We start from the raw sequence: 13,845 nt of genomic DNA, 5'->3' as shown, positions 1-13,845 counted from the left end.
AAAACAATAAAAGGAATAAAATATATTGAGAAAAATACTGTAATGGGATTTTAGTCCCGGGGGTTCGTAGGTCTAAGAAACCACTAATGTCGGGAAATCTCAGTCCATTCACCTCAGTTTCGGGTCTAGTTTTAACACCTTTCAATAATAATAAAATAGATAATATCAATTGCTAGCCAAGAAACAGGACAGTTGTAACCTTACCTTTCAATAATAAAAGCACTGACCCGGATTAAAACCTTTTAACGGAATCACGGAGTCAAAGGCGCCACACTTCTTTATTAAATGGTGATAAACGAGGTAATAATCATAAGAATACTCCGAGCAGAAATGTAGGGTTTAAAGAATGTCATACATTTCCACAAATAAAGAAAATATTTAAGACGCCGGATATTCTAATAGAACAAACTATAGCAAAGATAGAGGTCGTTCCGCTACAATACAAATACTATGCACATTCTTTATTACTTGTTTCAAAAGTATGTATATACTAAGAAAATGTACAAAAGCTACATATAATGTAAATATTAAATTTAAATTGAATGCTTTTACTTCAGATATACAATTTTTTTTAAATGAAATAATGTTCATTGTTTTTTATGATTACTTGTTTATGCTACAATGCTAATTAGATAAAGAGCAAAAATTGCTTGCTTGCTTTGACCGACAGTAGTCTCTTGAAACAATTGGTCTCCATCAAAAGAAATAAAAGTTTCATTACATTTTAATCAATCGGTTGTTGAAGCAATTAGAAACTTTTATAATCTGAGAATTAAAAACCTGTGTTTGTAGATAAAAGTGTGTTCCGGAGCTCTAATACAATTGGTGTCAGAAGTGGGATCAGCTTAACTTACTAGCACGTATTCTAGAAATAAGATACGATGAGACTTGACAAAGGCTTTCAACAATTGAGGCCAATGTTGCTCGATTCATAAATCTCGCTTACACTTCCACCAGGAACTTCCAATCAGGTTCCGTTCTCAGGACATTCCATTGAAAGAAGGCTCACCATCAAAATATTTCGAAAGTTTTTGCCCATGGATTGCAATAAGAAGCAGCTTTTTAAGCAGACTTTGAAGAGTTGCAAGAACTGTGAAGAACATTGTGCACATCTTCAATCCTATTTAATTCAATTCGTGGATACAAATGTATTTTGGTTACGTCTTCTCCCAACAATCTAAAAATAATGAATGAGTGACAGCTTATTTTAGTAAAACGCTATCAAAGCCAAAAAAACCATTGTGTTATCAGGAGAGAGTTGTTGTCAGTAGTAAAGGCTATTGAATACATCCATAAATATTTGTTTGGTCAAAGATTCATCATTAAGATTGACCATATTCCTCCGAAATGGCTGTTTTAGTGCAAAAACCCTACAAAGTGGCTACGTTTACAAGATATGACTTTACAATTGAACAAAGAAAATGCGAACATCATCGAAATGCTGATGCTTTATCTAAAAGACCTTATATTGAAACATATGAAAAATATGTTAAAAAGGATTAAAACAACAGCCAGAGGTATTTGCTTCGCATCGTATTGACATTAAGAGTCTTGACGCCGCTAGCATAATCCAGGGTCAGTCTGATAATCCAGTGCTTGGTCTTCATTTTAACCTGAAGTCTAGAGGAATTCCAAACCCCGAATGGGCAAATATTTTTAAAAATCTTTAAATCTCTAGAACTAAAAGCATATAGGGCTTAATGGAAATAATTTATCATCCAAGATGACCTGCCGAAAATAGTCTGGGAGAGCGTCAATGGAAAGAAGAAAACACATATGGGATAGTACGTCCTCGCAAGCGTGTTCATTGGTAGAGAACATCTGAGAATATGTGAAACGCTGGTGACCATAGTATAAGGAATGCACCTCAGCCAAGGGCATATAGACCCAAACCAGAAGAAAAATGAAGCATTTTGTTAGGGCACCGTTTGAACGAATTGTTATCGATGTACCTATATTGCCATCAATATATTTTCTTACAATAAGCATCAAAAATCAATATTGAATACTTCTGTAAGTAGTCCGAGCTTTATTCAGTTATTGGCAACTATATTCTGTTATCAACTATATCTGTATCTGAGATTTTGAAGTCGTGGACGATACCAGGGACAAAAGTATGACCAATATTATAGGTTCTCTCTCATCAAACATAAAAACTCAGCAATACTCAAAATTTAATTAAAAGAAAACGATCTTTTTTCTTTTGATATTTTCTATATTCTTGCTTTCATTTTATTAGATTTTTCTTCTCATAAAGCCAAGAATGCTATGTCATACCATGAATAACATTCGGGGAGTAAATGAGGCAGTTAATAGTGAAGTATCATTCTGAACTTTCAGTAAACCATAGTATTCCATAAAATCAACATTGACGGATAAAATATCTATGAAAAAAAGATACATACTTGTATTGAAAAAGAAGTAGGTCCTTAGTAGCATTTATACTCGATAGAAGCTGGCTTCCTAATAACCAAAACACATTGGTGGATAGTGTTCAATATAAGTGGACTGAACAAAAAAATATGTTATAAATAGTGAAGCAATTTAATATGCTATGAATTTTTTATAAGAACGCACCATGAAATTAGCAGCACAGGACTTCTCTGGATTATGAAGCTAATCTAAATTAAAGTTGCAATGGTTTGAAAATATTTCCACCTATTGAAAGAATTACAATCAATGATTCAAAGAGAATCTATAACTGTAAGCATACAGCTATGTCAATAAACACAAAAAAATAAAAATAATACTTATAGTAAACAAAGAAAAAAAATGTATACAGATTGGGGAATCGATCATTATGCATCGAGAGGTCTTTAACGGAGAGATATGGCAATACGCACGCTTGCATTTCGTGCGCTGTGCGACTTGTCGACTTTGTTGTTTTACAGTAGCAAATTTTAAATACTATATCAAAATGAAATTAAAAATAAACTTGGTCTAAATCAGGAAAGACTTGAATGTCAGCAAGAACTTGAATTTACAGCAACTCAACGTATTTTGGGCGCTTAAAGTACTATCAATAAAAAATTGCTTTATAATATAGTCGCCCAAATGCTTTTTAGCTTGCTTGCAATCAAGGTTTTAAGTTTTTTTCTTGTTCGTAGCTTGGGATATATCCACATTTGCTAGAGTAATTTAATAATTACCATTAGTGATTGCCCCTTTAAATGTGCATGGTTTTTTATTTTTCTATTCCGAATTCCATCCGAATGACTTTTGAGAAAGTGTAAGTGTGCTTAATGTTATTCGTCATATCTCGTACATAAGATGAAAGATAGTCTGGTAGGCTTCTCGGGTAGCTCTTATGTTAAATTCATTTCCCGTACTATTAAGAATTGTGGACACAGGATTCATGGTTCACAGGATCATTCACACACAACAGCAAAAGCAGAGTGGGCTCAACGAGTCACCCAGGAAAATTCCTCTTTTAATACTATATATATTTGTTCGATAGTAAGAGACTGTGATCGATTAAATAGTTTTAAATGTGTTCTTCATTGTTGCTTAATAGTGACTAGAAAATTAATAGCGGTAGCATCAATTTTATACCTCCAACACGTCCAGAAACCAGGAGTGGGGACGTTATCGAGGACTTTCTTATAATTTATAAAGGCGGTGTAGGGTTTAGTTTCTTTGCCTGAGCTTGCCTTAGTATTACCGAATCGATCACAAGTTCTTCTGCTTTTCAGCTAACAGATTAATGTTTTAGATATGATGGTAAATTCTGTTAGTAATGCATCCTGTTAAGATTTTGTATATCGTCGGCAGACACGTAAACACACACTATTGTAACACCTCACTCTTGACACTTTTTCTTCAAGGAAAGTTATAAAATTTCCTTTGGGATGTTGTTGAAAAGGGTCTTTTATGGTTTTCTCTCGGAGTACTTGCAAGCCCTCTTTTCAGGCCCTTTGATTTAGCTTTTATTGTTGGCTTCAGTATGCCTATATACTCAGCTACATGTTTGTAATAGTTTGGGTCAGTATGATTCGTGCCAATTAGATAATCTTTATGCGAGTCTTTAGTCTTTTAGATGGTTTTTCATTTCTTTGGAATTCCGTTATTCTTCCCAGCTCTTGCCTCAATACTGCAATTCGTATTTTCTCGATCTTTCACTGGCCTAAAGGCTTTTGCCATTGATTGCCTTTTTTTCGTTTACTAGTGTATGAAGTGTTTTCAAAGTATCATGTTTCGCAATGAATTATAATTGTATGTTATGCATGGTCTTAAATGCGACATATGTGTTTCGATTGGTTCTAAGTTTCTGGAGTTTTGGTCTTTGTATTGGGTTTGCGCCATCAAACTCAGCGATGTTGGTGTTGGTGCTGGTATTGAATCTGTTTCAAACTTTGAAATTTTATATTAGAAGTATTATGACAGAATTAATGTTTTCGGTCCATTTCAGCTGCTTTCTTGACTATTCAGCTTTTCTGGTCTGAGAAATAAAGACTTCTAAAAACAACGCCAGCTGGTTCTGTGACATCGATGTCTATATTAGACAATAAGTTCATTGCAGTAGACATACTCGACATCAAGGTGCTTCCGTCGCTAGATGAAGAATACACTGTAACTTATTTAATACACAGGATGCCTGTTTGAGTCCATTTTAGTATGCCATAGCTATATTGGATGACGCATACAGCTAAGGAGCTCATGGCCGTTATGTTATTTTTAGCGCTTAGATCTAAGGTCAGTATGCCGCGGACTTTTCTGGTATATTCCTTAATTAGTTTCTTTCTCATTTGCTTTTGTTGTACTCCAGCATGTTCCTCGATTCCTAGGCACTTGTACACTTCGCGCGGGTCTAATGCCGTTATTTTTATTTGAAGAACAATTTTTATATTTTCTGATCGTACTAGTATTCCCTTTTGAAACGTTACTTTTAAGACCAAATTCCATCCTAATATCTTTGCTGAAGCATTTTACTTGCTGGATTTGCTCTGTCAGTTCCTGAGTTGAGATCGTTAATGTATTTTCCGTTTTTCCTTTTTGCAGGCGTAACCTGTAATTGTGCCGCTGAGGGCTATAGCTTAAGGGCTATAAAGCCATGCAAAAGAGCACAGGAGATATCGAATTCCCTTATTAGATACCACATATGTATATGTATATCCTTGATGGTCATGGTTTCATCGTTTGTTCTTAGGTTAAGGTCTGTCTTTCAGCTTCTCATAGATTTTGTAATAAATGATAATAAAAGAATAGCGTTTATTCAGTAAATTTTGAATGCTTCTATTAGCCAAGTGTGCGGCATCCTATCAAAAGCTTTTTTAAAATTTATCCATGCGATGGACAGGTTCTGTTTATTCTCTCTGATATCTTTGTATATGGTCATACTGCTCAAAATGTGATCTTTATATCCATAGTTGTTTTTGATACAGCCTTTCTATTCAATCGGCATTAGACTGCTTTCCGACAAATAATCTTCGTGAGCAGCTTGTAGGCATTATTCAAAGAAGTTATTGGTCATGTGACTTTGGGTGGACTAGCGTTTCGAGCTTTGGGGATGAGGTACATACATGAGGGCATTTCCTTTGGTAAGCCACTCCGATAGGTTATATGTAGGCTTACCAATTACTATCTCACTGTATGCCTTCGGTAGCTTGTTGTCTAACGCTGTTAGTCTTTTTAACCAGAAGTTAGGGATTCTATCACTTCCAGGGGCTTTCCAGTTCGATGTGTCGCTTAAGACTAATGCTATTTCTTCCTGGGGATGCCTGGCCATCCCATATTTGTTTCACTGTTGATATTCTTTCATATTATGCCTGTATCTATTCCGCTTTAATATAATGCGGTGTCCTTCTTCCATACAGTCTTCCAGTAGCTTTTTACTTCCTCTTCAGATAGTGTTTCCTTCATTTCGTGTATGCTGTTGTAGAACCTTCTCATATTTTCCAGGCAGGCTTGATTCTTTGTGTTTTTGTTACAATTAGTTCTTCAAATTATTATTATGATTATTTGTATAATAATTCTATTTGATGTATGTAAAAGATTAAAAATTTAAATATAAAGAAAGAACTTTACGATTCAGCAAGCAATAAAAAATGTAACCCTAAATTTAACAAACAAAAAAATGAATAGCGATGCGCAATATATGTTCGCCACCTCGTGCATCTGATGGTGTTAAATAATGCGTGACGGTGATGCATATCCTGGATCCCGTTTTTTAGCTTTGGCCAGGACTTCTGGGTCCGAAACTACGTCATCACGAACGGGAGCTGCAAAGGCGAAGGGCGTTTGCGCCCTGTAAAACCAATGTTGCCTAGATATGCTTTCTTTTACCCTCTTATATTCTTTTACTGTATATTTGTTTATATTATTCATTTATTTTAATCTATTATGTTTTAAAAAGTGGTTCAATGCTACTTTAGATTTCGTACACTCTTTATTTTATTGATTATATAAAATGTTAACGAAGTATTTCGAATAAGCGTGCAATGATAGTCAATTATATTAAACCATTTTCAAAATGACGGTCAAAAATGTGAAGCACGATTTATTTTAATTTAAGAAGGAAGGGAGCTTGAACATGTGTAATTCATAAAGAACATGTTCAATTTTTTAGACGTATCACAAAAAAAACAATGAAAAAAATTTTAAACTGGAGTATTCAACTAAAAAATGTAATGGACGCTTTTTCAAGCTTAAAATATAAAGTAAATGGTTTTTGTTTAAGTTCGCCTCAAGAAAGATGTGTTTAACATTAAAAGATAACAAAAAATCCAATATTTTGTCTATGTTTTTGTTTCTAACAGTAAAGTAAAAAAAATAAGAATGTTTAAAAAAACTGTGCATGAAACGTGTACTAAAAATTGTGAAAATTATTTAGAACTCCAAAAGCTAAGTAAATTCATATTTTATTTAACTATATAGCATTATCAAAAAATAATGAAGCCCTAAAGTAAAAATCTCAATTTTCCATAGAAAAAAACAAGAAAATACATTTACCATAAGAATAAATACCTCATTCACCTTGTATTACTGAAATTTAAAATGAAAACAGAATTGGCTTTCTTGGATTATTCCGCAGAATATAACATCGAAATAAACTAAAAGCAAGCATAACTAAACAAACGCAAAAAACTTAAATATATAAGCAATCTTTGAAAGAATTCATGTATTTAAAATTATATATATTTTTTTGTAGTAATTCGAGTTTCTTAATCTTAAAAGTTAAGCTTTTTTACAAGAAAGCATGTAAAGGCCATAATAGTAAATTAAAAAATAAGATTGGGTAATATAGAGAATTTAGCTGGGCAACAATAGGGAGAAAAATCCATCAAGTAAGCCTAAAAGTTCCTTCCCGTAGACACAGCAATGCATCACAAATAAGATAAATAACACTGAAGCAGAAGAGAACATCAATGTCTTTAACGAAATCGGATACTGCCTAACAACCAACAAAAAAATTGAAATTAATCGAAGCTGCTATGCGAAAAATAAAACGAAGAAGAGATATAAACAAGTGAAGTCTCGAAATATATAGAAACTGGAACGCAGCAAGAAGAAACTGACGAAGCTAAAGGACAAATAGGGGTATATTACAACAAACCAAGAAGGTATTCTAAAAATAACTGAATGAAACTAAAGACTATTACCATCTATTATATAAAAGCCACAATGTGTAAATTTAGACTCAGAAGCAGAAAAGGCGACGTTAATCAAAAGTCAGAATTACGGCCTGATATTACAAAATTAATGCTGACACGAAAATAAATAAGACCCAGGAAAGGTGGAATACCGTTGCAGTTCAAGCAAATGATAACTCAAGAAAAAAGCAAAACTTTTTAATCTGTGTCTTTTTAATACCACCATACCAAGTGTGAAAGAACAAGAAGGGAAAGCCGAACTGGAAAACCATTGAACAATAAGCTAACCTAGTCATTTTTATAAGTTTTTCACGAGAATTGTTACGATAGGACTAAGTAACAAATTATATTTTTACAAATCAATTCGGGTTCTGCAAAGGATTTGAAACCAATGCAAGGCATCAAAACTGTGATCGAATACAAGTATACAAAAGTAGTATGATTATGATATTTTTTTAGCATGAATTTTACGTGATATATACTGCTGTATTATCCTTTACAAACTGCCTCCTTTTAATATTCTTTTTAATACCCTGACAACATATTTGTGAACGCATATTTAAAAAAAAACCTGATTCTAATAATTGATACATAATACACAAAATGACTAAAGCAGGAATTTTCGTAAATTAAAATCTTAAATTCGTATGAATGGGTTTGAATGTTCTTAGCTACATGAGTTTAAAAAAACATTCCTTTTGAGACGTAAATTAAGTGGCACAAAAAATCTAGGTTTTTTAATTTTTTAATCAAGCCCTTAACATTATATAGGGTGTTCCTTAAAGACGTGCTAATATTTAAAGGGGTGATTCCTGGACCCATTTTAAAACAAAAAATTCCTATGAATATATGTCCTAAACATCTTAACTTTTGAGATACAGGGTGTTAAAGTTTTCAAAAAAAATTAGTTTCTTAATAATAACTTAAACAATATTGTAGACATTTTTATGAAATTTGGTACATATATTCTATGCATCAAGGCGCATTTTTTGATGTGCAAAAAAAATATTTTCTCTGCCAGTGGCAACCCTACAGATCTTCTATTGAATATTTTTAGTGAAAAAAAATACTACACCACTGCTTTTTTCTTAAAATAAAAATTATTTTTAAGATCCTCAATCACTTTTTAGCAAATTTGATTTCTTATTTTTTTTTCGTCCGACGTATGTTTTTGGCTTAAAAAAATAAAAACAATTTTTTATATACTACAATACTACTATACGATACGATATATACTATACTATACGATAATACTTCCCTAAAAATCTGATGCGGTGTGAAAATGTTTGTTCATCGATTGCAAGCAAATTAAGGGATCAGATTTATTACAAGAAGTGCGAAAAGTTAAAAAATTTAAATAATTTAAGAAATACACATGTTTTTAACGCGTTTAAAAAGTAAATGGGAGTAAAAAGGTGCCGTAACGTGTCTATTTAATGCAAATAAAGTCGCGGAGTCGCCTATGTATGTTCCTTATTGCTCGTTGCTAAGGCTTTATAGGGAAGTAAAATTGTTTTTATTTTTTTAAGTGAAAACTATGCGTCGGACAAAAAAAAGACAAGAAATCAAATTTGCTACCTCCTCCTGAAATATTAGCAGATCTTAAAGGAACACCCTGTATAGGCAAAAAAAGTCATATCCTTTTATCGAATTCATAGGTTTTTAAATTATAGGGTAACTAATTTTTTTTAAATAATTTACCGCTTCTTATTATCTTTCTTTAAATCATTGCAAATAATGGCCTAATCATATACCACAAACTCACTTACGTTAGAAAAAATATTTCTAGATATACTGTGTTATCAGATATTCATGTCCATGATACTAAAAATCAAAATAGCTTGATCTTGCCATTTACTAGACTGGCGAGAAATAGTACAAATTAAATTATTTAATACAATAAAAACATTGATAAATTTAAGACTATTTTAAACATTATAATAACATATGCTTCTATCTACAGTTAAGACGATTTTGCTCATTGACAGAAGATGGGATTTTAAAAAAAATAAAAACTAGGATTATCTCATATATAATAAGACTGTATTTCGTCGGAATTTTATTTGTTTTCATGTGACTTATTATACAGGGTGTATCAGAACTATGGGATCAAACTTCTGGGGGTTGTTCAGTGCAACAGAAGAATCCATTTGAATATAGGAACCCATGCCCGGAAATGCGTCACTACGCCACTACGGCCCTAAGACGCGTTAAAATTTATAAAAAACATTAATTACCTAAATAGGATCTGCTGCATTTATTTTTACCTTTTGTACATGATACAATAACAACAATTGCTTAAAATCAACGCTATCAATGTCAATTCTCAATGTCATGTTTAAAAATTTTATAGCTTACAATTTTTAAACATTTATTGCTAATGGAAATCTTTACCAATCAAGAATTGGCGGATATGCATTTGGCATACGGAGCAACAAACTGCAATGCACGAGCAGCATCGCTGTTGTATCATGAACGTTATCCCGAACGACAGCATTCTGGATACAAACAGTTTATTGCGGTTCATCGGCGGCTCGCTGAGGCAGGCATGTTTAAGACCAAGATGCATGATACTGATTTTGCTCGAACCGTAAGAACGGTCAAATTTGAAGAAGAGGTGCTTCAGCGAGTTGCCGATGAACCATCAAATAGCACACGTGACGTCGCTAAGAATATGAATACGAGTAACGCTTCTGTCTGGCGGGTACTACACGAGCAACAACTCCATCCTTACCACTTTCAGAAAGTTCAAGGTACGACTGCAGCCGATTATCATCCTAGAGTTCAATTTTGTCGACGGCTTTTGGATCACATCATTGCACAACTAAATTTTTTACGATACGTTTTGTGGACCGATGAAGCCTCTTTCACAAGAGACGGTATTTTTAATAGTAGGAATACCCGTATTTGGGACGAAGAAAATCCTTATGAAATTTTTCCAAGAAAACATCAGAATCGTTGGTCTGTCAACGTATGGGCAGGCATTGTTGATGATTATTTAATTGGGCCATACCTTCTACCGGAACGGTTAACAGGACCCATTCTTGAAAAAATGTATGCACATTTTATAAACATCGTTAGTGTTAAGTGAATTTTTGCATAATTTACTACTTTTATATTTTGATTATTTGACCTGTTTGTGAATCCTATGTTTTCCTGAGATTAATAAAGTTATTATTATTATTATTATTATTATTATTATTATTATTATTATTATTATTATTATTATTATTATTATTATTATTATTATTATTATTATTATTATTATTATTATTATTATTATTATTATTATTAATATTTATATTAGCTATAGGGACCGATTGTTTGGTCCATTTTGTTATTCTGACATATATCAGCGTCAGTCTATCTGACATGTTTATTTTCGAGTTTGTTTGATTAAAGTCGTATAAAACGCCACATATTTATTCAAATTTAGAATTTGGAAAAATCTGCAAATTTTTGTTTACTGCTGTTCAAGAATACCATTGACAATTTCCATAATAGAGAAATTCGACAAAAACGAGTTTTTAACAAACCTTGTGAGACCGGAACTCAGCCTAGCACTAAGATCTAAGCGAGCCACTCGACAATGTTTAGAACAGCGTTACTCAAAGTGTGCTCCGCGGAGCCCCGTTGCTCCGCGAAACCTCCGGTAGGGCTCGTTGTTGTTATAGTAGGTCTTGTTGTTCGAAGTATTTCGTGCGTCAAGAAATACCATTTTTGATAAAATTGACCAAATCAAATTAGTGTTAAAGAAGAATGGAGCGCTGGCTTAAAGGTGTTGCAAAAAATGTGGTTCGCTTGGATAATGCGTCAAATTCAAATCAAGGTGATATGACGGCGTCAAGTTCTAGTTTTATGGTTTCAAGTTCAACTAGTAAAACATTTAATGACACACTGAAGGTGAAAAAACGAAAGTATGACGAATCATACATTAATCTCGGACTTGTTGATTCCAACGGCTCACTTCTTTGTATGTTATGCAGCAAACTCCTTCCTAATAGTTCGATGGTACCTGCTAAGATGCGCCGACTTTTAGAAACTGTACATCCCGACTTCAAAAACAAAAGTAAAGAATTTTTTCTACGTAAAAAAGAACAATTATTAAGAAGCCAAAAAACTATGACGTATGCGACTCAGACTGTCAATGAAAAGGCCACAGAGGCATCGTATTTGGTTAGTTATCGCATTGCCAAGCAGGAGAAGCGCACACTATCGCTGAAAAGCTAATAAAACCATGTGTGGTAGACATAACAAAATGTATGCTCGACGAAAAATCTGTAAAGCATTTTTCTACAGTGATACAGTTACGCTTCGAATTGGGGATATCGCAGCAAACATAAAACAAGAACTGGTTTCAAGGCTTCAAAATAACAAATTCGTCTTTCAAATGGATGAGTCGACTGATGTTGCTGGACTGGCCATCTTGCTAGTAATTGTGCGATATCCATATAAACATTTACTCGAAGAAGACTTGCTTATGTGCTCATCGCTGCCTACTAACACAACCGGAGAAGAAACTTTTAACACGATTAATATATTTTTTGAAGAAAACCAACTCGATTGGAATGATTGCATTGATATTTGTACCGATGGAGCCAAGGCAATGACAGGTAGAACAGCAGGAGCAGTATCACGAATAAAAATGAGTGCGAATTGTAGTTCCAGCCACCGCATCCTGCATAGACAATCACTCGCGGTTAAGAAAATGCCACCAAATCTAAAATGGTTCTTAATGAGTCAGTTAAAATAATTAATTTTGTCAAGTCACGTCCACTACAATCCCGATTGTTCTCAATATTATGTGAAGATTATGGTAGCGATCATAAAACACTATTGCTCCATACTGAAGTGAGATGGTTGCCTCGGGGTAAAACTTTGACAAGGCTTTTTGAACTAAGAACAGAATTAGAAGCTTTTCTTACAGATGTTCCTTTTAATTTAAAAGACCGTTTGTCCGATAAAAACTGGTTATTTTGACTAGCATTTTTAGCAGACATGTTTAGAAAACTTAATCAATTAAACCTGTCACTACAAGGAAAAGAGACAACAGTTTTCAATGCTAACAACAAAATAACTGCCTTTAAAAGAAAATAAGATTTTTGGATTACTTGTTTTGGTAAGAGAGAAATCGAAAGTTTTTCATTGCTAAGTGAGTTTCTTAGTCACCATAGACTTAGTGATACAGAAATATTTCAAAATGAAATATATGTTTAATTGATGCAATATCTCAATAATCTGAAAGGGACTTTTGAATCTTACTTCTCTAAAGAACAGAATACAAAACTGAAAATAAACTCATGAATTCAAAACCCTTTTTCATCTAAATTGCAGAAGCCTGATAATATGTCAAATCAGATCTATGAATCATTTCTAGAAATGACATCGGATTCAAGCATGGAATCATTGTTCAAAACAATTTCAATAAATGATTTTTGGTGCAGGGTTCGTGAACTTGCCACAGAAGCTTTGAATGTTCTTCTGCCGTTCCTAACAACGTATTTGTGTGAAACGGGATTTTCAGCATGTACAGCTACAAAATACCGTAATAGACTGGATGCCGAACCAGACATGAGAATTCAACTTTCTTCTATCAAGCCTGACATTATTCAGTTGATGAGGAATAAAAAACAATTACATGCTTCGCATTAAATGAACTTAGTGTTATCATTTGCTTACTAACTCACTATTTACTGTGTCTATCTTTTTTTGTATGATTATTAATAAACAATTCACATATAACTGCTTTTGCTTTTAGTTTAGAGTTTAGGGTTCCGTTAAAAATTTAGTTTTTTAAAAGGGTTCCGTCACGAAAAAAGTATGAGTAACACTGGTTTGGAAGAAGTTAAAAATGTTCTGAATTTGGTAGAAGATGATGATAATATACCATGTACAACAGTTACAACCGGAAGATTATGCCAGGCGTATGCAATTTTGTGATTGGATAAATAATAATCGTGGTGTTGTATCGCGCATACTTTTTGTAGATTAAGCAACATTCATGAGGAGCAAAATCCACACGCAATAGTTGAAACTAATTTTCAGCAGAAGTTTTCGGTAAACGTGTGGTCTGGTATGGCCAATAGTAATTTAACTGGCCCATACATTTTAGAAAATCGTCTCACAGGAGATGTTAACTACTTATTTTCTTTTTCTGACATAAGTTAAAAGCATTATAAGAGAAAGTTTATTTTAAACATTGGAATGCAAATGTTGCACGATGGAGCTCCCGCACATTCCGCTCATCAGGCCAAAC

At 33.3% G+C, this 13,845-nt stretch overlaps 1 protein-coding gene across 3 annotated transcripts in view; it reads left to right on the top strand.

The window, feature by feature from the left end:
• Positions 1-13,845, top strand: part of LOC126738440 (uncharacterized) — a 60,193-nt gene that overhangs the window by 11,532 nt on the left and 34,816 nt on the right. The gene's annotated exons all lie outside the window — the stretch shown is intronic.

Source organism: Anthonomus grandis, chromosome 7 (genome assembly GCF_022605725.1).
Source record: "Anthonomus grandis grandis chromosome 7, icAntGran1.3, whole genome shotgun sequence".
Classification (NCBI taxonomy): Eukaryota; Metazoa; Arthropoda; class Insecta; order Coleoptera; family Curculionidae; genus Anthonomus; species Anthonomus grandis.
Note: the sequence above shows the minus strand (reverse complement) of the source record. Positions and strands in the feature narration are given on the sequence as shown.